At 31.8% G+C, this 19,440-nt stretch overlaps 64 non-coding genes across 64 annotated transcripts; all 64 read left to right on the top strand.

Moving 5' to 3' along the window:
• Positions 1 to 45: 45 nt before the first annotated feature.
• TRNAT-UGU (transfer RNA alanine (anticodon UGC)) lies at positions 46 to 118 on the top strand. The gene has a single exon. It is a non-coding gene; the product is annotated as a tRNA-Thr (tRNA).
• A 202-nt stretch (positions 119 to 320) lies between these two features.
• TRNAT-UGU (transfer RNA threonine (anticodon AGU)) lies at positions 321 to 393 on the top strand. The gene has a single exon. It is a non-coding gene; the product is annotated as a tRNA-Thr (tRNA).
• Positions 394 to 597: 204 nt separating this feature from the next.
• On the top strand, positions 598 to 670 carry TRNAT-UGU (transfer RNA threonine (anticodon UGU)). Its single transcript has one exon. It is a non-coding gene; the product is annotated as a tRNA-Thr (tRNA).
• Positions 671 to 870: 200 nt separating this feature from the next.
• On the top strand, positions 871 to 943 carry TRNAT-UGU (transfer RNA threonine (anticodon UGU)). Its single transcript has one exon. It is a non-coding gene; the product is annotated as a tRNA-Thr (tRNA).
• A 203-nt stretch (positions 944 to 1,146) lies between these two features.
• Positions 1,147 to 1,219, top strand: TRNAT-UGU (transfer RNA threonine (anticodon UGU)). The gene has a single exon. It is a non-coding gene; the product is annotated as a tRNA-Thr (tRNA).
• Positions 1,220 to 1,422: 203 nt separating this feature from the next.
• On the top strand, positions 1,423 to 1,495 carry TRNAT-CGU (transfer RNA threonine (anticodon CGU)). Its single transcript has one exon. It is a non-coding gene; the product is annotated as a tRNA-Thr (tRNA).
• Positions 1,496 to 1,698: 203 nt separating this feature from the next.
• TRNAT-UGU (transfer RNA threonine (anticodon UGU)) lies at positions 1,699 to 1,771 on the top strand. The gene has a single exon. It is a non-coding gene; the product is annotated as a tRNA-Thr (tRNA).
• Positions 1,772 to 1,974: 203 nt separating this feature from the next.
• On the top strand, positions 1,975 to 2,047 carry TRNAT-UGU (transfer RNA threonine (anticodon UGU)). Its single transcript has one exon. It is a non-coding gene; the product is annotated as a tRNA-Thr (tRNA).
• Positions 2,048 to 2,247: 200 nt separating this feature from the next.
• Positions 2,248 to 2,320, top strand: TRNAT-UGU (transfer RNA threonine (anticodon UGU)). The gene has a single exon. It is a non-coding gene; the product is annotated as a tRNA-Thr (tRNA).
• Positions 2,321 to 2,523: 203 nt separating this feature from the next.
• On the top strand, positions 2,524 to 2,596 carry TRNAT-UGU (transfer RNA threonine (anticodon UGU)). The gene has a single exon. It is a non-coding gene; the product is annotated as a tRNA-Thr (tRNA).
• Positions 2,597 to 2,796: 200 nt separating this feature from the next.
• On the top strand, positions 2,797 to 2,869 carry TRNAT-UGU (transfer RNA threonine (anticodon UGU)). The gene has a single exon. It is a non-coding gene; the product is annotated as a tRNA-Thr (tRNA).
• A 203-nt stretch (positions 2,870 to 3,072) lies between these two features.
• On the top strand, positions 3,073 to 3,145 carry TRNAT-UGU (transfer RNA threonine (anticodon UGU)). The gene has a single exon. It is a non-coding gene; the product is annotated as a tRNA-Thr (tRNA).
• A 203-nt stretch (positions 3,146 to 3,348) lies between these two features.
• Positions 3,349 to 3,421, top strand: TRNAT-UGU (transfer RNA threonine (anticodon UGU)). The gene has a single exon. It is a non-coding gene; the product is annotated as a tRNA-Thr (tRNA).
• Positions 3,422 to 3,624: 203 nt separating this feature from the next.
• Positions 3,625 to 3,697, top strand: TRNAT-UGU (transfer RNA threonine (anticodon UGU)). The gene has a single exon. It is a non-coding gene; the product is annotated as a tRNA-Thr (tRNA).
• Positions 3,698 to 3,894: 197 nt separating this feature from the next.
• Positions 3,895 to 3,967, top strand: TRNAT-UGU (transfer RNA threonine (anticodon UGU)). The gene has a single exon. It is a non-coding gene; the product is annotated as a tRNA-Thr (tRNA).
• A 203-nt stretch (positions 3,968 to 4,170) lies between these two features.
• Positions 4,171 to 4,243, top strand: TRNAT-UGU (transfer RNA threonine (anticodon UGU)). The gene has a single exon. It is a non-coding gene; the product is annotated as a tRNA-Thr (tRNA).
• Positions 4,244 to 4,723: 480 nt separating this feature from the next.
• On the top strand, positions 4,724 to 4,796 carry TRNAT-UGU (transfer RNA threonine (anticodon UGU)). Its single transcript has one exon. It is a non-coding gene; the product is annotated as a tRNA-Thr (tRNA).
• A 203-nt stretch (positions 4,797 to 4,999) lies between these two features.
• Positions 5,000 to 5,072, top strand: TRNAT-CGU (transfer RNA threonine (anticodon CGU)). The gene has a single exon. It is a non-coding gene; the product is annotated as a tRNA-Thr (tRNA).
• A 203-nt stretch (positions 5,073 to 5,275) lies between these two features.
• Positions 5,276 to 5,348, top strand: TRNAT-UGU (transfer RNA threonine (anticodon UGU)). The gene has a single exon. It is a non-coding gene; the product is annotated as a tRNA-Thr (tRNA).
• A 203-nt stretch (positions 5,349 to 5,551) lies between these two features.
• Positions 5,552 to 5,624, top strand: TRNAT-CGU (transfer RNA threonine (anticodon CGU)). Its single transcript has one exon. It is a non-coding gene; the product is annotated as a tRNA-Thr (tRNA).
• A 204-nt stretch (positions 5,625 to 5,828) lies between these two features.
• TRNAT-UGU (transfer RNA threonine (anticodon UGU)) lies at positions 5,829 to 5,901 on the top strand. The gene has a single exon. It is a non-coding gene; the product is annotated as a tRNA-Thr (tRNA).
• A 200-nt stretch (positions 5,902 to 6,101) lies between these two features.
• Positions 6,102 to 6,174, top strand: TRNAT-UGU (transfer RNA threonine (anticodon UGU)). The gene has a single exon. It is a non-coding gene; the product is annotated as a tRNA-Thr (tRNA).
• Positions 6,175 to 6,377: 203 nt separating this feature from the next.
• On the top strand, positions 6,378 to 6,450 carry TRNAT-UGU (transfer RNA threonine (anticodon UGU)). Its single transcript has one exon. It is a non-coding gene; the product is annotated as a tRNA-Thr (tRNA).
• A 203-nt stretch (positions 6,451 to 6,653) lies between these two features.
• On the top strand, positions 6,654 to 6,726 carry TRNAT-CGU (transfer RNA threonine (anticodon CGU)). Its single transcript has one exon. It is a non-coding gene; the product is annotated as a tRNA-Thr (tRNA).
• Positions 6,727 to 6,929: 203 nt separating this feature from the next.
• Positions 6,930 to 7,002, top strand: TRNAT-UGU (transfer RNA threonine (anticodon UGU)). The gene has a single exon. It is a non-coding gene; the product is annotated as a tRNA-Thr (tRNA).
• Positions 7,003 to 7,205: 203 nt separating this feature from the next.
• Positions 7,206 to 7,278, top strand: TRNAT-UGU (transfer RNA threonine (anticodon UGU)). Its single transcript has one exon. It is a non-coding gene; the product is annotated as a tRNA-Thr (tRNA).
• Positions 7,279 to 7,478: 200 nt separating this feature from the next.
• Positions 7,479 to 7,551, top strand: TRNAT-UGU (transfer RNA threonine (anticodon UGU)). The gene has a single exon. It is a non-coding gene; the product is annotated as a tRNA-Thr (tRNA).
• Positions 7,552 to 7,754: 203 nt separating this feature from the next.
• On the top strand, positions 7,755 to 7,827 carry TRNAT-UGU (transfer RNA threonine (anticodon UGU)). Its single transcript has one exon. It is a non-coding gene; the product is annotated as a tRNA-Thr (tRNA).
• A 200-nt stretch (positions 7,828 to 8,027) lies between these two features.
• On the top strand, positions 8,028 to 8,100 carry TRNAT-UGU (transfer RNA threonine (anticodon UGU)). The gene has a single exon. It is a non-coding gene; the product is annotated as a tRNA-Thr (tRNA).
• Positions 8,101 to 8,303: 203 nt separating this feature from the next.
• On the top strand, positions 8,304 to 8,376 carry TRNAT-UGU (transfer RNA threonine (anticodon UGU)). The gene has a single exon. It is a non-coding gene; the product is annotated as a tRNA-Thr (tRNA).
• A 203-nt stretch (positions 8,377 to 8,579) lies between these two features.
• Positions 8,580 to 8,652, top strand: TRNAT-UGU (transfer RNA threonine (anticodon UGU)). The gene has a single exon. It is a non-coding gene; the product is annotated as a tRNA-Thr (tRNA).
• Positions 8,653 to 8,855: 203 nt separating this feature from the next.
• On the top strand, positions 8,856 to 8,928 carry TRNAT-UGU (transfer RNA threonine (anticodon UGU)). Its single transcript has one exon. It is a non-coding gene; the product is annotated as a tRNA-Thr (tRNA).
• Positions 8,929 to 9,125: 197 nt separating this feature from the next.
• TRNAT-UGU (transfer RNA threonine (anticodon UGU)) lies at positions 9,126 to 9,198 on the top strand. The gene has a single exon. It is a non-coding gene; the product is annotated as a tRNA-Thr (tRNA).
• Positions 9,199 to 9,401: 203 nt separating this feature from the next.
• On the top strand, positions 9,402 to 9,474 carry TRNAT-UGU (transfer RNA threonine (anticodon UGU)). Its single transcript has one exon. It is a non-coding gene; the product is annotated as a tRNA-Thr (tRNA).
• Positions 9,475 to 9,954: 480 nt separating this feature from the next.
• Positions 9,955 to 10,027, top strand: TRNAT-UGU (transfer RNA threonine (anticodon UGU)). Its single transcript has one exon. It is a non-coding gene; the product is annotated as a tRNA-Thr (tRNA).
• Positions 10,028 to 10,230: 203 nt separating this feature from the next.
• TRNAT-CGU (transfer RNA threonine (anticodon CGU)) lies at positions 10,231 to 10,303 on the top strand. The gene has a single exon. It is a non-coding gene; the product is annotated as a tRNA-Thr (tRNA).
• Positions 10,304 to 10,506: 203 nt separating this feature from the next.
• Positions 10,507 to 10,579, top strand: TRNAT-UGU (transfer RNA threonine (anticodon UGU)). The gene has a single exon. It is a non-coding gene; the product is annotated as a tRNA-Thr (tRNA).
• A 203-nt stretch (positions 10,580 to 10,782) lies between these two features.
• Positions 10,783 to 10,855, top strand: TRNAT-CGU (transfer RNA threonine (anticodon CGU)). The gene has a single exon. It is a non-coding gene; the product is annotated as a tRNA-Thr (tRNA).
• Positions 10,856 to 11,058: 203 nt separating this feature from the next.
• On the top strand, positions 11,059 to 11,131 carry TRNAT-UGU (transfer RNA threonine (anticodon UGU)). Its single transcript has one exon. It is a non-coding gene; the product is annotated as a tRNA-Thr (tRNA).
• Positions 11,132 to 11,606: 475 nt separating this feature from the next.
• Positions 11,607 to 11,679, top strand: TRNAT-UGU (transfer RNA threonine (anticodon UGU)). The gene has a single exon. It is a non-coding gene; the product is annotated as a tRNA-Thr (tRNA).
• A 196-nt stretch (positions 11,680 to 11,875) lies between these two features.
• Positions 11,876 to 11,948, top strand: TRNAT-UGU (transfer RNA threonine (anticodon UGU)). Its single transcript has one exon. It is a non-coding gene; the product is annotated as a tRNA-Thr (tRNA).
• A 203-nt stretch (positions 11,949 to 12,151) lies between these two features.
• TRNAT-UGU (transfer RNA threonine (anticodon UGU)) lies at positions 12,152 to 12,224 on the top strand. The gene has a single exon. It is a non-coding gene; the product is annotated as a tRNA-Thr (tRNA).
• Positions 12,225 to 12,424: 200 nt separating this feature from the next.
• On the top strand, positions 12,425 to 12,497 carry TRNAT-UGU (transfer RNA threonine (anticodon UGU)). Its single transcript has one exon. It is a non-coding gene; the product is annotated as a tRNA-Thr (tRNA).
• A 756-nt stretch (positions 12,498 to 13,253) lies between these two features.
• On the top strand, positions 13,254 to 13,326 carry TRNAT-UGU (transfer RNA threonine (anticodon UGU)). The gene has a single exon. It is a non-coding gene; the product is annotated as a tRNA-Thr (tRNA).
• Positions 13,327 to 13,529: 203 nt separating this feature from the next.
• On the top strand, positions 13,530 to 13,602 carry TRNAT-UGU (transfer RNA threonine (anticodon UGU)). Its single transcript has one exon. It is a non-coding gene; the product is annotated as a tRNA-Thr (tRNA).
• Positions 13,603 to 13,805: 203 nt separating this feature from the next.
• On the top strand, positions 13,806 to 13,878 carry TRNAT-UGU (transfer RNA threonine (anticodon UGU)). Its single transcript has one exon. It is a non-coding gene; the product is annotated as a tRNA-Thr (tRNA).
• Positions 13,879 to 14,081: 203 nt separating this feature from the next.
• On the top strand, positions 14,082 to 14,154 carry TRNAT-CGU (transfer RNA threonine (anticodon CGU)). The gene has a single exon. It is a non-coding gene; the product is annotated as a tRNA-Thr (tRNA).
• A 203-nt stretch (positions 14,155 to 14,357) lies between these two features.
• Positions 14,358 to 14,430, top strand: TRNAT-UGU (transfer RNA threonine (anticodon UGU)). The gene has a single exon. It is a non-coding gene; the product is annotated as a tRNA-Thr (tRNA).
• A 205-nt stretch (positions 14,431 to 14,635) lies between these two features.
• On the top strand, positions 14,636 to 14,708 carry TRNAT-UGU (transfer RNA threonine (anticodon UGU)). The gene has a single exon. It is a non-coding gene; the product is annotated as a tRNA-Thr (tRNA).
• A 196-nt stretch (positions 14,709 to 14,904) lies between these two features.
• TRNAT-UGU (transfer RNA threonine (anticodon UGU)) lies at positions 14,905 to 14,977 on the top strand. Its single transcript has one exon. It is a non-coding gene; the product is annotated as a tRNA-Thr (tRNA).
• Positions 14,978 to 15,180: 203 nt separating this feature from the next.
• TRNAT-UGU (transfer RNA threonine (anticodon UGU)) lies at positions 15,181 to 15,253 on the top strand. The gene has a single exon. It is a non-coding gene; the product is annotated as a tRNA-Thr (tRNA).
• Positions 15,254 to 15,456: 203 nt separating this feature from the next.
• On the top strand, positions 15,457 to 15,529 carry TRNAT-CGU (transfer RNA threonine (anticodon CGU)). The gene has a single exon. It is a non-coding gene; the product is annotated as a tRNA-Thr (tRNA).
• A 203-nt stretch (positions 15,530 to 15,732) lies between these two features.
• Positions 15,733 to 15,805, top strand: TRNAP-UGG (transfer RNA proline (anticodon UGG)). The gene has a single exon. It is a non-coding gene; the product is annotated as a tRNA-Pro (tRNA).
• A 203-nt stretch (positions 15,806 to 16,008) lies between these two features.
• TRNAT-UGU (transfer RNA threonine (anticodon UGU)) lies at positions 16,009 to 16,081 on the top strand. The gene has a single exon. It is a non-coding gene; the product is annotated as a tRNA-Thr (tRNA).
• Positions 16,082 to 16,284: 203 nt separating this feature from the next.
• On the top strand, positions 16,285 to 16,357 carry TRNAT-UGU (transfer RNA threonine (anticodon UGU)). The gene has a single exon. It is a non-coding gene; the product is annotated as a tRNA-Thr (tRNA).
• Positions 16,358 to 16,561: 204 nt separating this feature from the next.
• On the top strand, positions 16,562 to 16,634 carry TRNAT-UGU (transfer RNA threonine (anticodon UGU)). Its single transcript has one exon. It is a non-coding gene; the product is annotated as a tRNA-Thr (tRNA).
• Positions 16,635 to 16,830: 196 nt separating this feature from the next.
• TRNAT-UGU (transfer RNA threonine (anticodon UGU)) lies at positions 16,831 to 16,903 on the top strand. The gene has a single exon. It is a non-coding gene; the product is annotated as a tRNA-Thr (tRNA).
• Positions 16,904 to 17,106: 203 nt separating this feature from the next.
• Positions 17,107 to 17,179, top strand: TRNAT-UGU (transfer RNA threonine (anticodon UGU)). Its single transcript has one exon. It is a non-coding gene; the product is annotated as a tRNA-Thr (tRNA).
• A 203-nt stretch (positions 17,180 to 17,382) lies between these two features.
• On the top strand, positions 17,383 to 17,455 carry TRNAT-CGU (transfer RNA threonine (anticodon CGU)). The gene has a single exon. It is a non-coding gene; the product is annotated as a tRNA-Thr (tRNA).
• Positions 17,456 to 17,658: 203 nt separating this feature from the next.
• Positions 17,659 to 17,731, top strand: TRNAT-UGU (transfer RNA threonine (anticodon UGU)). Its single transcript has one exon. It is a non-coding gene; the product is annotated as a tRNA-Thr (tRNA).
• Positions 17,732 to 18,487: 756 nt separating this feature from the next.
• TRNAT-UGU (transfer RNA threonine (anticodon UGU)) lies at positions 18,488 to 18,560 on the top strand. The gene has a single exon. It is a non-coding gene; the product is annotated as a tRNA-Thr (tRNA).
• A 203-nt stretch (positions 18,561 to 18,763) lies between these two features.
• Positions 18,764 to 18,836, top strand: TRNAT-UGU (transfer RNA threonine (anticodon UGU)). The gene has a single exon. It is a non-coding gene; the product is annotated as a tRNA-Thr (tRNA).
• A 203-nt stretch (positions 18,837 to 19,039) lies between these two features.
• On the top strand, positions 19,040 to 19,112 carry TRNAT-UGU (transfer RNA threonine (anticodon UGU)). The gene has a single exon. It is a non-coding gene; the product is annotated as a tRNA-Thr (tRNA).
• Positions 19,113 to 19,315: 203 nt separating this feature from the next.
• On the top strand, positions 19,316 to 19,388 carry TRNAT-CGU (transfer RNA threonine (anticodon CGU)). Its single transcript has one exon. It is a non-coding gene; the product is annotated as a tRNA-Thr (tRNA).
• Positions 19,389 to 19,440: the final 52 nt, after the last annotated feature.

The following is a 19,440-nucleotide window of genomic DNA, read 5'->3' as shown; positions in this document are numbered from 1 at the left end:
TTATTTTCATTGAATTTAGAATTCGTTGTTTTACACTGCATGTGCGCCACCATAGCTCAGTGGTTAGAGCACTGGTCTTGTAAACCAGGGGTCGTGAGTTCAATCCTCTCTGATGGCTCTCTGAGTTCTGTGTTATAAATGCTTTTAATTTGAGGGATATTACATATGTCTTTCTTTTTTATGGTATTTTAATATTTGAAAATACATAAAGAAGAAAGATTTTCTTTAATGAATTTTAAAAGACAAATTGTAAAATATCACATAACCGGGTTATTTTTATTTCATTGAATTTAGAATTCGTTATTTTACACTGCATGTGCGCCACTATAGCTCAGTGGTTAGAGCACTGGTCTTGTAAACCAGGGGTCGTGAGTTCAATCCTCACTGGTGGCTCTCAGAGTGTTGTGTTATAAATGCTTTTAGTTTGGGGGATATTACATATGTCTTTGTTTTTTATGATATTTTAATATTTGAAAATACATAAAGAAGAAAGATTTTTCTTTAATGAATTTTAAAACACAAATTGTAAAATATCACATAACCGGGTTATTTTTATTTTCATTGAATTTAGAATTCGTTGTTTTACATTGCATGTGCGCCACCATACCTCAGTGGTTAGAGCACTGGTCTTGTAAACCAGGGGTCGTGAGTTCAATCCTCACTGGTGGCTCTCAGAGTGCTGTGTTATAAATGCTTTTAATTTGGGGGATATTACATATGTCTTTGTTTTTTATGATATTTTAATATTTGAAAATACATAAAGAAAGATTTTCTTTAATGAATTTTAAAACACAAATTGTAAAATATCACATAACCGGGTTATTTTTATTTTCATTGAATTTAGAATTCGTTGTTTTACATTGCATGTGCGCCACCATACCTCAGTGGTTAGAGCACTGGTCTTGTAAACCAGGGGTCGTGAGTTCAATCCTCTCTGGTGGCTCTCAGAGTGCTGTGTTATAAATGCTTTTAATTTTAGGGATATTACATATGTCTTTGTTTTTTATGATATTTTAATATTTGAAAATACATAAAGAAGAAAGATTTTCTTTAATGAATTTTGAAACATAAATTGTAAAATATCACATAACCGGGTTATTTTTATTTTCATTGAATTTAGAATTCGTTGTTTTACACTGCATGTGCGCCACCATAGCTCAGTGGTTAGAGCACTGGTCTTGTAAACCAGGGGTCGTGAGTTCATTCCTCACTGGTGGCTCTCAGAGTGCTGTGTTATAAATGCTTTTAATTTGAGGGATATTACATATGTCTTTGTTTTTTATGATATTTTAATATTTGAAAATACATAAAGAAGAAAGATTTTCTTTAATGAATTTTAAAACACAAATTGTAAAATATCACATAACCGGGTTATTTTTATTTTCATTGAATTTAGAATTCGTTGTTTTACACTGCATGTGCGCCACCATAGCTCAGTGGTTAGAGCACTGGTCTCGTAAACCAGGGGTCGTGAGTTCAATCCTCACTGGTGGCTCTCAGAGTGCTGTGTTATAAATGCTTTTAATTTGAGGGATATTACATTTGTCTTTGTTTTTTATGATATTTTAATATTTGAAAATACATAAAGAAGAAAGATTTTCTTTAATGAATTTTAAAACACAAATTGTAAAATATCACATAACCGGGTGATTTTTATTTTCATTGAATTTAGAATTCGTTGTTTTACACTGCAAGTGCGCAACCATAGCTCAGTGGTTAGAGCACTGGTCTTGTAAACCAGGGGTCGTGAGTTCAATCCTCTCTGGTGGCTCTCAGAGTTCTGTGTTATAAATGCTTTTAATTTGAGGGATATTACATATGTCTTTGTTTTTTATGATATTTTAATATTTGAAAATACATAAAGAAGAAAGATTTTCTTTAATGAATTTTAAAACTCAAATTGTAAAATATCACATAACCGGGTTATTTTTATTTTCATTGAATTTAGAATTCGTTGTTTTACACTGTATGTGCGCCACCGTAGCTCAGTGGTTAGAGCACTGGTCTTGTAAACCAGGGGTCGTGAGTTCAATCCTCACTGGTGGCTCTCAGAGTGCTGTGTTATAAATGCTTTTAATTTGGGGGATATTACATATGTCTTTATTTTTTATGATATTTTAATATTTGAAAATACATAAAGAAAGATTTTCTTTAATGAATTTTAAAACACAAATTGTAAAATATCACATAACCGGGTTATTTTTATTTTCATTGAATTTAGAATTCGTTGTTTTACACTGCATGTGCGCCACCATAGCTCAGTGGTTAGAGCACTGGTCTTGTAAACCAGGGGTCGTGAGTTCAATCCTCACTGGTGGCTCTCAGAGTGCTGTGTTATAAATGCTTTTAATTTGAGGGATATTACATATGTCTTTGATTTTTATGATATTTTAATATTTGAAAATACATAAAGAAGAAAGATTTTCTTTAATGAATTTTAAAACACAAATTGTAAAATATCACATAACCGGGTTATTTTTATTTTCATTGAATTTAGAATTCGTTGTTTTACACTGCATGTGCGCCACCATAGCTCAGTGGTTAGAGCACTGGTCTTGTTAACCAGGGGTCGTGAGTTCAATCCTCACTGGTGGCTCTCAGAGTGCTGTGTTATAAATGCTTTTAATTTGGGGGATATTACATATGTCTTTGTTTTTTATGATATTTTAATATTTGAAAATACATAAAGAAAGATTTTCTTTAATGAATTTTAAAACACAAATTGTAAAATATCACATAACCGGGTTATTTTTATTTTCATTGAATTTAGAATACGTTGTTTTACACTGCATGCGCGCTACTATAGCTCAGTGGTTAGAGCACTGGTCTTGTAAACCAGGGGTCGTGAGTTCAATCCTCACTGGTGGCTCTCGGAGTGCAGTGTTATAAATGCTTTTAATTTGAGGGATATTACATATGTCTTTGTTTTTTATGATATTTTAATATTTGAAAATACATAAAGAAGAAAGATTTTCTTTAATGAATTGTAGAACACAAATTGTAAAATATCACATAACCTGGTTATTTTTATTTTCATTGAATTTAGAATTCGTTGTTTTACACTGCTTGCGCGCCACCATAGTTCAGTGGTTAGAGCACTGGTCTTGTAAACCAGGGGTAGTGAGTTCAATCCTCACTGGTGGCTCTTAGAGTGCTGTAATATAAATGCTTTTAATTTGGGTTATATTACATATGTCTTTGTTTTTTATGATATTTTAATATTTGAAAATACATAAAGAAGAAAGATTTTCTTTAATGAATTTTGAAACACAAATTGTAAAATATCACATTACCGGGTTATTTTTATTTTCATTGAATTTAGAATTCGTTGTTTTACACTGCATGTGCGCCACCATAGCTCAGTAGTTAGAGCACTGGTCTTGTAAACCAGGGGTCGTGAGTTCAATCCTCACTGGTGGCTCCCAGAGTGCTGTGTTATAAATGCTTTTAATTTGAGGGATGTTACATATGTCTTTGTTTTTTATGATTTTTAAATATTTGAAAATACATAAAGAAGAAAGATTTTCTTTAATGAATTTTGAAACACAAATTGTAAAATATCACATAACCGGGTTATTTTTATTTTCATTGAATTTAGAATTTGTTGTTTTACACTGCATGTGCGCCACCATAGCTCAGTGGTTAGAGCACTGGTCTTGTAAACCAGGGGTCGTGAGTTCAATCCTCACTGGTGGCTCTCAGAGTGCTGTGTTATAAATGCTTTTAATTTGAGGGATGTTACATATGTCTTTGTTTTTTATGATATTTTAATATTTGAAAATACATAAAGATTTTCTTTAATGAATTTTAAAACACAAATTGTAAAATATCACATAAAAACGTTATTTTTTATTTTCATTGAATTTAGAATTTGTTGTTTTACACTGCATGTGCGCCACCATAGCTCAGTGGTTAGAGCACTGGTCTTGTAAACCAGGGGTCGTGAGTTCAATCCTCACTGGTGGCTCTCAGAGTGCTGTGTTATAAGTGCTTTTAATTTGGGGGATATTACATATGTCTTTGTTTTTTATGATATTTTAATATTTGAAAATACATAAAGAAGAAAGATTTTCTTTAATGAATTTTAAAACACAAATTGTAAAATATCACATAACCGGGTTATTTTTATTTTCATTGAATTTAGAATTCGTTGTTTTACACTGCATGTGCGCCACCATAGCTCAGTGGTTAGAGCACTGGTCTTGTAAACCAGGGGTCGTGAGTTCAATCCTCACTGGTGGCTCCCAGAGTGCTGTGTTATAAATGCTTTTAATTTGGGGGATATTACATATGTCTTTGTTTTTTATGATATTTTAATATTTGAAAATACATAAAGAAGAAAGATATTCTTTAATGAATTTTAAAACACAAATTGTAAAATATCACATAACCGGGTTATTATTATTTTCGTTGAATTTAGAATTCGTTGTTTTACACTGCATGTGCGCCACCACAGCTCAGTGGTTGGAGCACTGGTCTTGTAAACTAGGGGTCGTGAGTTCAATCCTCATTGGTGGCTCTCAGAGTGCTGTGTTATAAAGGCTTTTAATTTGAGGGATATTACATATGTCTTTGTTTTTTATGATATTTTAATATTTGAAAATACATAAAGAAGAAAGATTTTCTTTAATGAATTTTAAAAACACAAATTGTAAAATATCACATTACCGGGTTATTTTTATTTTCATTGAATTTAGAATTCGTTGTTTTACACTGCATGTGCGTCACCATAGCTCAGTGGTTAGAGCACTGGTCTTGTAAACCAGGGGTCGTGAGTTCAATCCTCATTGGTGGCTCTCAGAGTGCTGTGTTATAAATGCTTTTAATTTGAGGGATATTACATATGTCTTTGTTTTTTATGATATTTTAATATTTGAAAATACATAAAGAAGAAAGATTTTCTTTAATGAATTTTAAAACACAAATTGTAAAATATCACATTTCCGGTTTATTTTTATTTTCATTGAATTTAGAATTCGTTGTTTTACACTGCATGTGCGCCACCATAGCTCAGTGGTTAGAGCACTGGTCTCGTAAACCAGGGGTCGTGAGTTCATTCCTCACTGGTGGCTCTCAGAGTGCTGTGTTATAAATGCTTTTAATTGGAGGGATATTACATATGTCTTTGTTTTTTATGATATTTTAATATTTGAAAATACATAAAGAAGAAAAATTTTCTTTATTGAATTTTAAAACACAAATTGTAAATAATCACATAAACGGGTTATTTTTATTTTCATTGAATTTAGAATTCGTTGTTTTACACTGCATGTGCGCCACCATAGCTCAGTGGTTAGAGCACTGGACTTGTAAACCAGGGGTCGTGAGTTCATTCCTCACTGGTGGCTCTCAGAGTGCTGTGTTATAAATGCTTTTAATTTGAGGGATATTACATATGTCTTTGTTTTTTATGATATTTTAATATTTGAAAATATATAAAGAAGAAAGATTTTCTTTAATGAATTTTAAAACTCAAATTGTAAAATATCACATAACCGGGTTATTTTTATTTTCATTGAATTTAGAATTCGTTGTTTTACACTGCATGTGCGCCACCATAGCTCAGTGGTTAGAGCACTGGTCTCGTAAACCAGGGGTCGTGAGTTCATTCCTCACTGGTGGCTCTCAGAGTGCTGTGTTATAAATGCTTTTAATTTGAGGGATATTACATATGTCTTTGTTTTTTATGATATTTTAATATTTGAAAATACATAAAGAAGAAAGATTTTTCTTTAATGAATTTTAAAACACAAATTGTAAAATATCACATAACCGGGTTATTTTTATTTTCATTGAATTTAGAATTCGTTGTTTTACATTGCATGTGCGCCACCATACCTCAGTGGTTAGAGCACTGGTCTTGTAAACCAGGGGTCGTGAGTTCAATCCTCACTGGTGGCTCTCAGAGTGCTGTGTTATAAATGCTTTTAATTTGGGGGATATTACATATGTCTTTGTTTTTTATGATATTTTAATATTTGAAAATACATAAAGAAAGATTTTCTTTAATGAATTTTAAAACACAAATTGTAAAATATCACATAACCGGGTTATTTTTATTTTCATTGAATTTAGAATTCGTTGTTTTACATTGCATGTGCGCCACCATACCTCAGTGGTTAGAGCACTGGTCTTGTAAACCAGGGGTCGTGAGTTCAATCCTCTCTGGTGGCTCTCAGAGTGCTGTGTTATAAATGCTTTTAATTTTAGGGATATTACATATGTCTTTGTTTTTTATGATATTTTAATATTTGAAAATACATAAAGAAGAAAGATTTTCTTTAATGAATTTTGAAACATAAATTGTAAAATATCACATAACCGGGTTATTTTTATTTTCATTGAATTTAGAATTCGTTGTTTTACACTGCATGTGCGCCACCATAGCTCAGTGGTTAGAGCACTGGTCTTGTAAACCAGGGGTCGTGAGTTCATTCCTCACTGGTGGCTCTCAGAGTGCTGTGTTATAAATGCTTTTAATTTGAGGGATATTACATATGTCTTTGTTTTTTATGATATTTTAATATTTGAAAATACATAAAGAAGAAAGATTTTCTTTAATGAATTTTAAAACACAAATTGTAAAATATCACATAACCGGGTTATTTTTATTTTCATTGAATTTAGAATTCGTTGTTTTACACTGCATGTGCGCCACCATAGCTCAGTGGTTAGAGCACTGGTCTCGTAAACCAGGGGTCGTGAGTTCAATCCTCACTGGTGGCTCTCAGAGTGCTGTGTTATAAATGCTTTTAATTTGAGGGATATTACATTTGTCTTTGTTTTTTATGATATTTTAATATTTGAAAATACATAAAGAAGAAAGATTTTCTTTAATGAATTTTAAAACACAAATTGTAAAATATCACATAACCGGGTGATTTTTATTTTCATTGAATTTAGAATTCGTTGTTTTACACTGCAAGTGCGCAACCATAGCTCAGTGGTTAGAGCACTGGTCTTGTAAACCAGGGGTCGTGAGTTCAATCCTCTCTGGTGGCTCTCAGAGTTCTGTGTTATAAATGCTTTTAATTTGAGGGATATTACATATGTCTTTGTTTTTTATGATATTTTAATATTTGAAAATACATAAAGAAGAAAGATTTTCTTTAATGAATTTTAAAACTCAAATTGTAAAATATCACATAACCGGGTTATTTTTATTTTCATTGAATTTAGAATTCGTTGTTTTACACTGTATGTGCGCCACCGTAGCTCAGTGGTTAGAGCACTGGTCTTGTAAACCAGGGGTCGTGAGTTCAATCCTCACTGGTGGCTCTCAGAGTGCTGTGTTATAAATGCTTTTAATTTGGGGGATATTACATATGTCTTTATTTTTTATGATATTTTAATATTTGAAAATACATAAAGAAAGATTTTCTTTAATGAATTTTAAAACACAAATTGTAAAATATCACATAACCGGGTTATTTTTATTTTCATTGAATTTAGAATTCGTTGTTTTACACTGCATGTGCGCCACCATAGCTCAGTGGTTAGAGCACTGGTCTTGTAAACCAGGGGTCGTGAGTTCAATCCTCACTGGTGGCTCTCAGAGTGCTGTGTTATAAATGCTTTTAATTTGAGGGATATTACATATGTCTTTGATTTTTATGATATTTTAATATTTGAAAATACATAAAGAAGAAAGATTTTCTTTAATGAATTTTAAAACACAAATTGTAAAATATCACATAACCGGGTTATTTTTATTTTCATTGAATTTAGAATTCGTTGTTTTACACTGCATGTGCGCCACCATAGCTCAGTGGTTAGAGCACTGGTCTTGTTAACCAGGGGTCGTGAGTTCAATCCTCACTGGTGGCTCTCAGAGTGCTGTGTTATAAATGCTTTTAATTTGGGGGATATTACATATGTCTTTGTTTTTTATGATATTTTAATATTTGAAAATACATAAAGAAAGATTTTCTTTAATGAATTTTAAAACACAAATTGTAAAATATCACATAACCGGGTTATTTTTATTTTCATTGAATTTAGAATACGTTGTTTTACACTGCATGCGCGCTACTATAGCTCAGTGGTTAGAGCACTGGTCTTGTAAACCAGGGGTCGTGAGTTCAATCCTCACTGGTGGCTCTCGGAGTGCAGTGTTATAAATGCTTTTAATTTGAGGGATATTACATATGTCTTTGTTTTTTATGATATTTTAATATTTGAAAATACATAAAGAAGAAAGATTTTCTTTAATGAATTGTAGAACACAAATTGTAAAATATCACATAACCTGGTTATTTTTATTTTCATTGAATTTAGAATTCGTTGTTTTACACTGCTTGCGCGCCACCATAGTTCAGTGGTTAGAGCACTGGTCTTGTAAACCAGGGGTAGTGAGTTCAATCCTCACTGGTGGCTCTTAGAGTGCTGTAATATAAATGCTTTTAATTTGGGTTATATTACATATGTCTTTGTTTTTTATGATATTTTAATATTTGAAAATACATAAAGAAGAAAGATTTTCTTTAATGAATTTTGAAACACAAATTGTAAAATATCACATTACCGGGTTATTTTTATTTTCATTGAATTTAGAATTCGTTGTTTTACACTGCATGTGCGCCACCATAGCTCAGTAGTTAGAGCACTGGTCTTGTAAACCAGGGGTCGTGAGTTCAATCCTCACTGGTGGCTCCCAGAGTGCTGTGTTATAAATGCTTTTAATTTGAGGGATGTTACATATGTCTTTGTTTTTTATGATTTTTAAATATTTGAAAATACATAAAGAAGAAAGATTTTCTTTAATGAATTTTGAAACACAAATTGTAAAATATCACATAACCGGGTTATTTTTATTTTCATTGAATTTAGAATTTGTTGTTTTACACTGCATGTGCGCCACCATAGCTCAGTGGTTAGAGCACTGGTCTTGTAAACCAGGGGTCGTGAGTTCAATCCTCACTGGTGGCTCTCAGAGTGCTGTGTTATAAATGCTTTTAATTTGAGGGATGTTACATATGTCTTTGTTTTTTATGATATTTTAATATTTGAAAATACATAAAGATTTTCTTTAATGAATTTTAAAACACAAATTGTAAAATATCACATAAAAACGTTATTTTTTATTTTCATTGAATTTAGAATTTGTTGTTTTACACTGCATGTGCGCCACCATAGCTCAGTGGTTAGAGCACTGGTCTTGTAAACCAGGGGTCGTGAGTTCAATCCTCACTGGTGGCTCTCAGAGTGCTGTGTTATAAGTGCTTTTAATTTGGGGGATATTACATATGTCTTTGTTTTTTATGATATTTTAATATTTGAAAATACATAAAGAAGAAAGATTTTCTTTAATGAATTTTAAAACACAAATTGTAAAATATCACATAACCGGGTTATTTTTATTTTCATTGAATTTAGAATTCGTTGTTTTACACTGCATGTGCGCCACCATAGCTCAGTGGTTAGAGCACTGGTCTTGTAAACCAGGGGTCGTGAGTTCAATCCTCACTGGTGGCTCCCAGAGTGCTGTGTTATAAATGCTTTTAATTTGGGGGATATTACATATGTCTTTGTTTTTTATGATATTTTAATATTTGAAAATACATAAAGAAGAAAGATATTCTTTAATGAATTTTAAAACACAAATTGTAAAATATCACATAACCGGGTTATTATTATTTTCGTTGAATTTAGAATTCGTTGTTTTACACTGCATGTGCGCCACCACAGCTCAGTGGTTGGAGCACTGGTCTTGTAAACTAGGGGTCGTGAGTTCAATCCTCATTGGTGGCTCTCAGAGTGCTGTGTTATAAAGGCTTTTAATTTGAGGGATATTACATATGTCTTTGTTTTTTATGATATTTTAATATTTGAAAATACATAAAGAAGAAAGATTTTCTTTAATGAATTTTAAAAACACAAATTGTAAAATATCACATTACCGGGTTATTTTTATTTTCATTGAATTTAGAATTCGTTGTTTTACACTGCATGTGCGTCACCATAGCTCAGTGGTTAGAGCACTGGTCTTGTAAACCAGGGGTCGTGAGTTCAATCCTCATTGGTGGCTCTCAGAGTGCTGTGTTATAAATGCTTTTAATTTGAGGGATATTACATATGTCTTTGTTTTTTATGATATTTTAATATTTGAAAATACATAAAGAAGAAAGATTTTCTTTAATGAATTTTAAAACACAAATTGTAAAATATCACATTACCGGTTTATTTTTATTTTCATTGAATTTAGAATTCGTTGTTTTACACTGCATGTGCGCCACCATAGCTCAGTGGTTAGAGCACTGGTCTCGTAAACCAGGGGTCGTGAGTTCATTCCTCACTGGTGGCTCTCAGAGTGCTGTGTTATAAATGCTTTTAATTGGAGGGATATTACATATGTCTTTGTTTTTTATGATATTTTAATATTTGAAAATACATAAAGAAGAAAAATTTTCTTTATTGAATTTTAAAACACAAATTGTAAATAATCACATAAACGGGTTATTTTTATTTTCATTGAATTTAGAATTCGTTGTTTTACACTGCATGTGCGCCACCATAGCTCAGTGGTTAGAGCACTGGACTTGTAAACCAGGGGTCGTGAGTTCATTCCTCACTGGTGGCTCTCAGAGTGCTGTGTTATAAATGCTTTTAATTTGAGGGATATTACATATGTCTTTGTTTTTTATGATATTTTAATATTTGAAAATATATAAAGAAGAAAGATTTTCTTTAATGAATTTTAAAACTCAAATTGTAAAATATCACATAACCGGGTTATTTTTATTTTCATTGAATTTAGAATTCGTTGTTTTACACTGCATGTGCGCCACCATAGCTCAGTGGTTAGAGCACTGGTCTCGTAAACCAGGGGTCGTGAGTTCATTCCTCACTGGTGGCTCTCAGAGTGCTGTGTTATAAATGCTTTTAATTTGAGGGATATTACATATGTCTTTGTTTTTTATGATATTTTAATATTTGAAAATATATAAAGAAGAAAGATTTTCTTTAATGAATTTTAAAACTCAAATTGTAAAATATCACATAACCGGGTTATTTTTATTTTCATTGAATTTAGAATTCGTTGTTTTACACTGCATGTGCGCCACCATAGCTCAGTGGTTAGAGCACTGGACTTGTAAACCAGGGGTCGTGAGTTCAATCCTCACTGGTGGCTCTCAGAGTGCTGTGTTATAAATGCTATAATTTGGGGGATATTACATATGTCTTTGTTTTTTATGATATTTTAATATTTGAAAATACATAAAGAAAGATTTTTCTTAATGAATTTTAAAACACAAATTGTAAAATATCACATAACCGGGTTATTTTTTTTCCCATTGAATTTACAATTCGTTGTTTTACACTGCATGTGCGCCACCATAGCTCAGTGGTTAGAGCACTGGTCTTTTAAACCAGGGGTCGTGAGTTCAATCCTCACTGGTGGTTCTCAGAGTGCTGTGTTATAAATGCTTTTAATTTGAGGGATATTACATATGTCTTTGTTTTTTATGATATTTTAATATTTGAAAATACATAAAGAAGAATGATTTTCTTTAATGAATTTTAAAACACAAATTGTAAAATATCACATAACCGGGTTATTTTTATTTTCATTGAATTTAGAATTCGTTGTTTTACACTGCATGTGCGCCTCTATAGCTCAGTGGTTAGAGCACTGGTCTTGTAAACCAGGGGTCGTGAGTTCTATCCTCACTGGTGGCTCTCAGAGTGCTGTGTTATAAATGCTCTTAATTTGAGGGATATTACATATGTCTTTGTTTTTTATGATATTTTAATATTTGAAAATACATAAAGATTTTCTTTAATGAATTTTAAAACACAAATTGTAAAATATCACATAACCGGATTATTTTTATTTTCATTGAATTTAGAATTTGTTGTTTTACACTGCATGTGCGCCACCATAGCTCAGTGGTTAGAGCACTGGTCTTGTAAACCAGGGGTCGTGAGTTCAATCCTCACTGGTGGCTCTCAGAGTGCTGTGTTATAAATGCTTTTAATTTGAGGGATATTACATATGTCTTTGTTTTTTATGATATTTTAATATTTGAAAATACATAAAGAAGAAAGATTTTCTTTAATGAATTTTAAAACACAAATTGTAAAATATCACATAACCGGGTTATTTTTATTTTCATTGAATTTAGAATTCGTTGTTATACACTGCATGTGCGCCACTATAGCTCAGTGGTTAGAGCACTGGTCTTGTAAACCAGGGGTCGTGAGTTCAATCCTCACTGGTGGCTCTCAGAGTGCTGTGTTATAAATGCTTTTAATTTGAGGGATATTACATATGTCTTTGTTTTTTATGATATTTTAATATTTGAAAATACATAAAGAAAGATTTTCTTTAATGAATTTTAAAACACAAATTGTAAAATATCACATAAAAACGTTATTTTTATTTTGATTGAATTCAGAAATCGTTGTTTTACACTCCATGTGAGGCACTATAGCTCAGTGGTTAGAACGCTGGTCTTGTAAACCAGGGGTCGTGAGTTCAATCCTCACTGGTGGCTCTCAGAGTGCTGTGTTATAAATGCTTTTAATTTGAGGGATATTACATATGCCTTTGTTTTTTATGATTTTTAAATATTTGAAAATACATAAAGAAGAAAGATTTTCTTTAATGAATTTTAAAACACAAATTGTAAAATATCACATAACCGGGTTATTTTTATTTTCATTGAATTTAGAATTCGTTGTTTTACACTCCATGTGAGGCACTATAGCTCAGTGGTTAGAACGCTGGTCTTATAAACCGGGGGTCGTGAGTTCAATCCTCACTGGTGGCTCTCAGAGTGCTGTGTTATAAATGCTTTTAATTTGAGGGATATTACATATGTCTTTGTTTTTTATGATATTTTAATATTTGAAAATACATAAAGAAGAAAGATATTCTTTAATGAATTTTAAAACACAAATTGTAAAATATCACATAACCGGGTTATTATTATTTTCATTGAATTTAGAATTCGTTGTTTTACACTGCATGTGCGCCACCACAGCTCAGTGGTTGGAGCACTGGTCTTGTAAACCAGGGGTCGTGAGTTCAATCCTCATTGGTGGCTCTCAGAGTGCTGTGTTATAAATACTTTTAATTTGAGGGATATTACATATGTCTTTGTTTTTTATGATATTTTAATATTTGAAAATACATAAAGAAGAAAGATTTTCTTTAATGAATTTTAAAAACACAAATTGTAAAATATCACATTACCGGGTTATTTTTATTTTCATTGAATTTAGATTTCGTTGTTTTACACTGCATGTGCGCCACCATAACTCAGTGGTTAGAGCACTGGTCTTGTAAACCAGGGGTCGTGAGTTCAATCCTCATTGGTGGCTCTCAGAGTGCTGTGTTATAAATGCTTTTAATTTGAGGGATATTACATATGTCTTTGTTTTTTATGATATTTTAATATTTGAAAATACATAAAGAAGAATGATTTTCTTTAATGAATTTTAAAACACAAATTGTAAAATATCACATAACCGGGTTATTTTTATTTTCATTGAATTTAGAATTCGTTGTTATACACTGCATGTGCGCCACTATAGCTCAGTGGTTAGAGCACTGGTCTTGTAAACCAGGGGTCGTGAGTTCTATTCTCACTGGTGGCTCTCAGAGTGCAGTGTTATAAATGCTTTTAATTTGTGGGATATTACATATGTCTTTGTTTTTTATGATATTTTAATATTTGAAAATACATAAAGAAGAAAGATTTTCTTTAATGAATTTTAAAACACAAATTGTAAAATATCACATAACCGGGTTATTTTTATTTTCATTGAATTTAGAATTCGTTGTTTTACACTGCTTGTGCGCCACCATAGCTCAGTGGTTAGAGCACTGGTCTTGTAAACCAGGGGTCGTGAGTTCAATCCACACTGGTGGCTCTCAGAGTGCTGTGTTATAAAAGCTTTTAATTTGAGGGATATTACATATGCCTTTGTTTTTTATGATTTTTAAATATTTGAAAATACATAAAGAAGAAAGATTTTCTTTAATGAATTTTAAAACACAAATTGTAAAATATCACATAACCGGGTTATTTTTATTTTCATTGAATTTAGAATTCGTTGTTTTACACTGTATGTGCGCCACCATAGCTCAGTGGTTAGAGCACTGGTCTCGTAAACCAGGGGTCGTGAGTTCATTCCTCACTGGTGGCTATCAGAGTGCTGTGTTATAAATGCTTTTAATTTGAGGGATATTACATATGTCTTTGTTTTTTATGATATTTTAATATTTGAAAATACATAAAGAAGAAAGATTTTCTTTAATGAATTTTAAAAGACAAATTGTAAAATATCACCTAACCGGGTTATTTTTATTTTCATTGAATTTAGAATTCGTTGTTTTACACTGCATGTGCGCCACTATAGCTCATTGGTTAGAGCACTGGTCTTGTAAACCAGGGGTCGTGAGTTCAATCCTCACTGGTGGCTCTCAGAGTGCAGTGTTATAAATGCTTTTAATTTGTGGGATATTACATATGTCTTTTTTTTTTTTATGATATTTTAATATTTGAAAATACATAAAGAAGAAAGATTTTCTTTAATGAATTTTAAAACACAAATTGTAAAATATCACATAACCGGGATATTTTTATTTTCATTGAATTTAGAATTCGTTGTTTTACACTGCTTGTGCGCCACCATAGCTCAGTGGTTAGAGCACTGGTCTTGTAAACCAGGGGTCGTGAGTTCTATCCTCACTGGTGGCTCTCAGAGTGCTGTGTTTTAAATGCTTTCAATTTGAGGGATATTACATATGTCTTTGTTTTTTATGATATTTTAATATTTGAAAATACATAAAGATTTTCTTTAATGAATTTTAAAACACAAATTGTAAAATATCACATAACCGGGTTATTTTTATTTTCATTGAATTTAGAATTTGTTGTTTTACACTGCATGTGCGCCACCATAGCTCAGTGGTTAGAGCACTGGTCTTGTAAACCAGGGGTCGTGAGTTCAATCCTCACTGGTGGCTCTCAGAGTGCTGTGTTATAAATGCTTTTAATTTGAGGGATATTACATATGTCTTTGTTTTTTATGATATTTTAATATTTGAAAATACATAAAGAAGAAAGATTTTCTTTAATGAATTTTAAAACACAAATTGTAAAATATCACATAACCGGGTTATTTTTATTTTCATTGAATTTAGAATTCGTTGTTATACACTGCATGTGCGCCACTATAGCTCAGTGGTTAGAGCACTGGTCTTGTAAACCAGGGGTCGTGAGTTCTATTCTTACTGGTGGCTCTCAGAGTGCAGTGTTATAAATGCTTTTAATCTGTGGGATATTACATATGTCTTTGTTTTTTATGATATTTTAATATTTGAAAATACATAAAGAAGAAAGATTTTCTTTAATGAATTTTAAAACACAAATTGTAAAATATCACATAACCGGGTTATTTTTATTTTCATTGAATTTAGAATTCGTTGTTTTACACTGTATGTGCGCCACCATAGCTCAGTGGTTAGAGCACTGGTCTCGTAAACCAGGGGTCGTGAGTTCATTCCTCACTGGTGGCTATCAGAGTGCTGTGTTATAAATGCTTTTAATTTGAGGGATATTACATATGTCTTTGTTTTTTATGATATTTTAATATTTGAAAATACATAAAGAAGAAAGATTTTCTTTAATGAATTTTAAAAGACAAATTGTAAAATATCACATAACCGGGTTATTTTTATTTTCATTGAATTTAGAATTCGTTGTTTTACACTGCATGTGCGCCACCATAGCTCAGTGGTTAGAGCACTGGTCTTGGAAACCAGGGGTCGTGAGTTCAATCTTCACTGGTGGCTCTCAGAGTGCTGTGTTATAAATGCTTTTAATTTGAGGGATATTACATATGCCTTTGTTTTTTATGATTTTTAAATATTTGAAAATACATAAAGAAGAAAGATTTTCTTTAATGAATTTTAAAACACAAATTGTAAAATATCACATAACCGGGTTATTTTTATTTTCATTGAATTTAGAATTCGTTGTTATACACTGCATGTGCGCCACTATAGCTCAGTGGTTAGAGCACTGGTCTTGTAAACCAGGGGTCGTGAGTTCTATTCTCACTGGTGGCTCTCAGAGTGCAGTGTTATAAATGCTTTTAATTTGAGGGATATTACATATGTCTTTGTTTTTTATGATATTTTAATATTTGAAAATACATAAAGAAGAAAGATTTTCTTTAATGAATTTTAAAAGACAAATTGTAAAATATCACCTAACCGGGTTATTTTTATTTTCATTGAATTTAGAATTCGTTGTTTTACACTGCATGTGCGCCACTATAGCTCATTGGTTAGAGCACTGGTCTTGTAAACCAGGGGTCGTGAGTTCAATCCTCACTGGTGGCTCTCAGAGTGCAGTGTTATAAATGCTTTTAATTTGTGGGATATTACATATGTCTTTTTTTTTTTATGATATTTTAATATTTGAAAATACATAAAGAAGAAAGATTTTCTTTAATGAATTTTAAAACACAAATTGTAAAATATCACATAACCGGGATATTTTTATTTTCATTGAATTTAGAATTCGTTGTTTTACACTGCTTGTGCGCCACCATAGCTCAGTGGTTAGAGCACTGGTCTTGTAAACCAGGGGTCGTGAGTTCTATCCTCACTGGTGGCTCTCAGAGTGCTGTGTTATAAATGCTTTCAATTTGAGGGATATTACATATGTCTTTGTTTTTTATGATATTTTAATATTTGAAAATACATAAAGATTTTCTTTAATGAATTTTAAAACACAAATTGTAAAATATCACATAACCGGGTTATTTTTATTTTCATTGAATTTAGAATTTGTTGTTTTACACTGCATGTGCGCCACCATAGCTCAGTGGTTAGAGCACTGGTCTTGTAAACCAGGGGTCGTGAGTTCAATCCTCACTGGTGGCTCTCAGAGTGCTGTGTTATAAATGCTTTTAATTTGAGGGATATTACATATGTCTTTGTTTTTTATGATATTTTAATATTTGAAAATACATAAAGAAGAAAGATTTTCTTTAATGAATTTTAAAACACAAATTGTAAAATATCACATAACCGGGTTATTTTTATTTTCATTGAATTTAGAATTCGTTGTTATACACTGCATGTGCGCCACTATAGCTCAGTGGTTAGAGCACTGGTCTTGTAAACCAGGGGTCGTGAGTTCTATTCTTACTGGTGGCTCTCAGAGTGCAGTGTTATAAATGCTTTTAATCTGTGGGATATTACATATGTCTTTGTTTTTTATGATATTTTAATATTTGAAAATACATAAAGAAGAAAGATTTTCTTTAATGAATTTTAAAACACAAATTGTAAAATATCACATAACCGGGTTATTTTTATTTTCATTGAATTTAGAATTCGTTGTTTTACACTGTATGTGCGCCACCATAGCTCAGTGGTTAGAGCACTGGTCTCGTAAACCAGGGGTCGTGAGTTCATTCCTCACTGGTGGCTATCAGAGTGCTGTGTTATAAATGCTTTTAATTTGAGGGATATTACATATGTCTTTGTTTTTTATGATATTTTAATATTTGAAAATACATAAAGAAGAAAGATTTTCTTTAATGAATTTTAAAAGACAAATTGTAAAATATCACATAACCGGGTTATTTTTATTTTCATTGAATTTAGAATTCGTTGTTTTACACTGCATGTGCGCCACCATAGCTCAGTGGTTAGAGCACTGGTCTTGTAAACCAGGGGTCGTGAGTTCAATCTTCACTGGTGGCTCTCAGAGTGCTGTGTTATAAATGCTTTTAATTTGAGGGATATTACATATGCCTTTGTTTTTTATGATTTTTAAATATTTGAAAATACATAAAGAAGAAAGATTTTCTTTAATGAATTTTAAAACACAAATTGTAAAATATCACATAAAAACGTTATTTTTATTTTGATTGAATTCAGAAATCATTGTTTTACACTCCATGTGAGGCACTATAGCTCAGTGGTTAGAACGCTGGTCTTATAAACCAGGGGTCGTGAGTTCAATCCTCACTGGTGGCTCTCAGAGTGCTGTGTTATAAATGCTTTTAATTTGAGGGATATTACATATGTCTTTGTTTTTTATGATATTTTAATATTTGAAAATACATAAAGAAGAAAGATATTCTTTAATGAATTTTAAAACACAAATTGTAAAATATCACATAACCGGGTTATTATTATTTTCATTGAATTTAGAATTCGTTGTTTTACACTGCATGTGCGCCACCACAGCTCAGTGGTTGGAGCACTGGTCTTGTAAACCAGGGGTCGTGAGTTCAATCCTCATTGGTGGCTCTCAGAGTGCTGTGTTATAAAGGCTTTTAATTTGAGGGATATTACATATGTCTTTGTTTTTTATGATATTTTAATATTTGAAAATACATAAAGAAGAAAGATTTTCTTTAATGAATTTTAAAAACACAAATTGTAAAATATCACATTACCGGGTTATTTTTATTTTCATTGAATTTAGAATTCGTTGTTTTACACTGCATGTGCGCCACCATAGCTCAGTGGTTAGAGCACTGGTCTTGTAAACCAGGGGTCGTGAGTTCAATCCTCATTGGTGGCTCTCAGAGTGCTGTGTTATAAATGCTTTTAATTTGAGGGATATTACATATGTCTTTGTTTTTTATGATATTTTAATATTTGAAAATACATAAAGAATAAAGATTTTCTTTAATGAATTTTAAAACACAAATTGTAAAATATCACATTACCGGGTTATTTTTATTTTCATTGAATTTAGAATTCGTTGTTTTACACTGCATGTGCGCCACCATAGCTCAGTGGTTTGAGCACTGGTCTTGTAAACCAGGGGTCGTGAGTTCATTCCTCACTGGTGGCTCTCAGAGTGCTGTGTTATAAATGCTTTTAATTTGAGGGATATTACATATGTCTTTGTTTTTTATGATATTTTAATATTTGAAAATACATAAAGAAGAAAGATTTTCTTTAATGAATTTTAAAACACAAATTGTAAAATATCACATTACCGGGTTATTTTTATTTTCATTGAATTAAGAATTCGTTGTTTTACTCTGCATGTGCGCCACCATAGCTCAGTGGTTAGAGCACTGGTCTTGTAAACCAGGGGTCGTGAGTTCAATCCTCACTGGTGGCTCTCAGAGTGCTGTGTTATAAATGCTTTTAATTTGAAGGATATTACATATGTCTTTGTTTTTTATGATATTTTAATATTTGAAAATACATAAAGAAGAAAGATTTTCTTTAATGAATTTTAAAACACAAATTGTAAAATATCACATTACCGGTTTATTTTTATTTTCATTGAATTTAGAATTCGTTGTTTTACACTGCATGTGCGCCACCATAGCTCAGTGGTTAGAGCACTGGTCTCGTAAACCAGGGGTCGTGAGTTCTATCCTCACTGGTGGCTCTCAGAGTGCTGTGTTATAAATGCTTTTAATTTGAGGGATATTACATATGTC

This window comes from Parasteatoda tepidariorum, chromosome 8 (genome assembly GCF_982258835.1).
Source record: "Parasteatoda tepidariorum strain Cologne lab strain chromosome 8, Ptep-v5.0, whole genome shotgun sequence".
In the NCBI taxonomy this organism is placed as follows: domain Eukaryota; kingdom Metazoa; phylum Arthropoda; class Arachnida; order Araneae; family Theridiidae; genus Parasteatoda; species Parasteatoda tepidariorum.
This window is presented reverse-complemented; position numbering and strand designations above follow the sequence as displayed.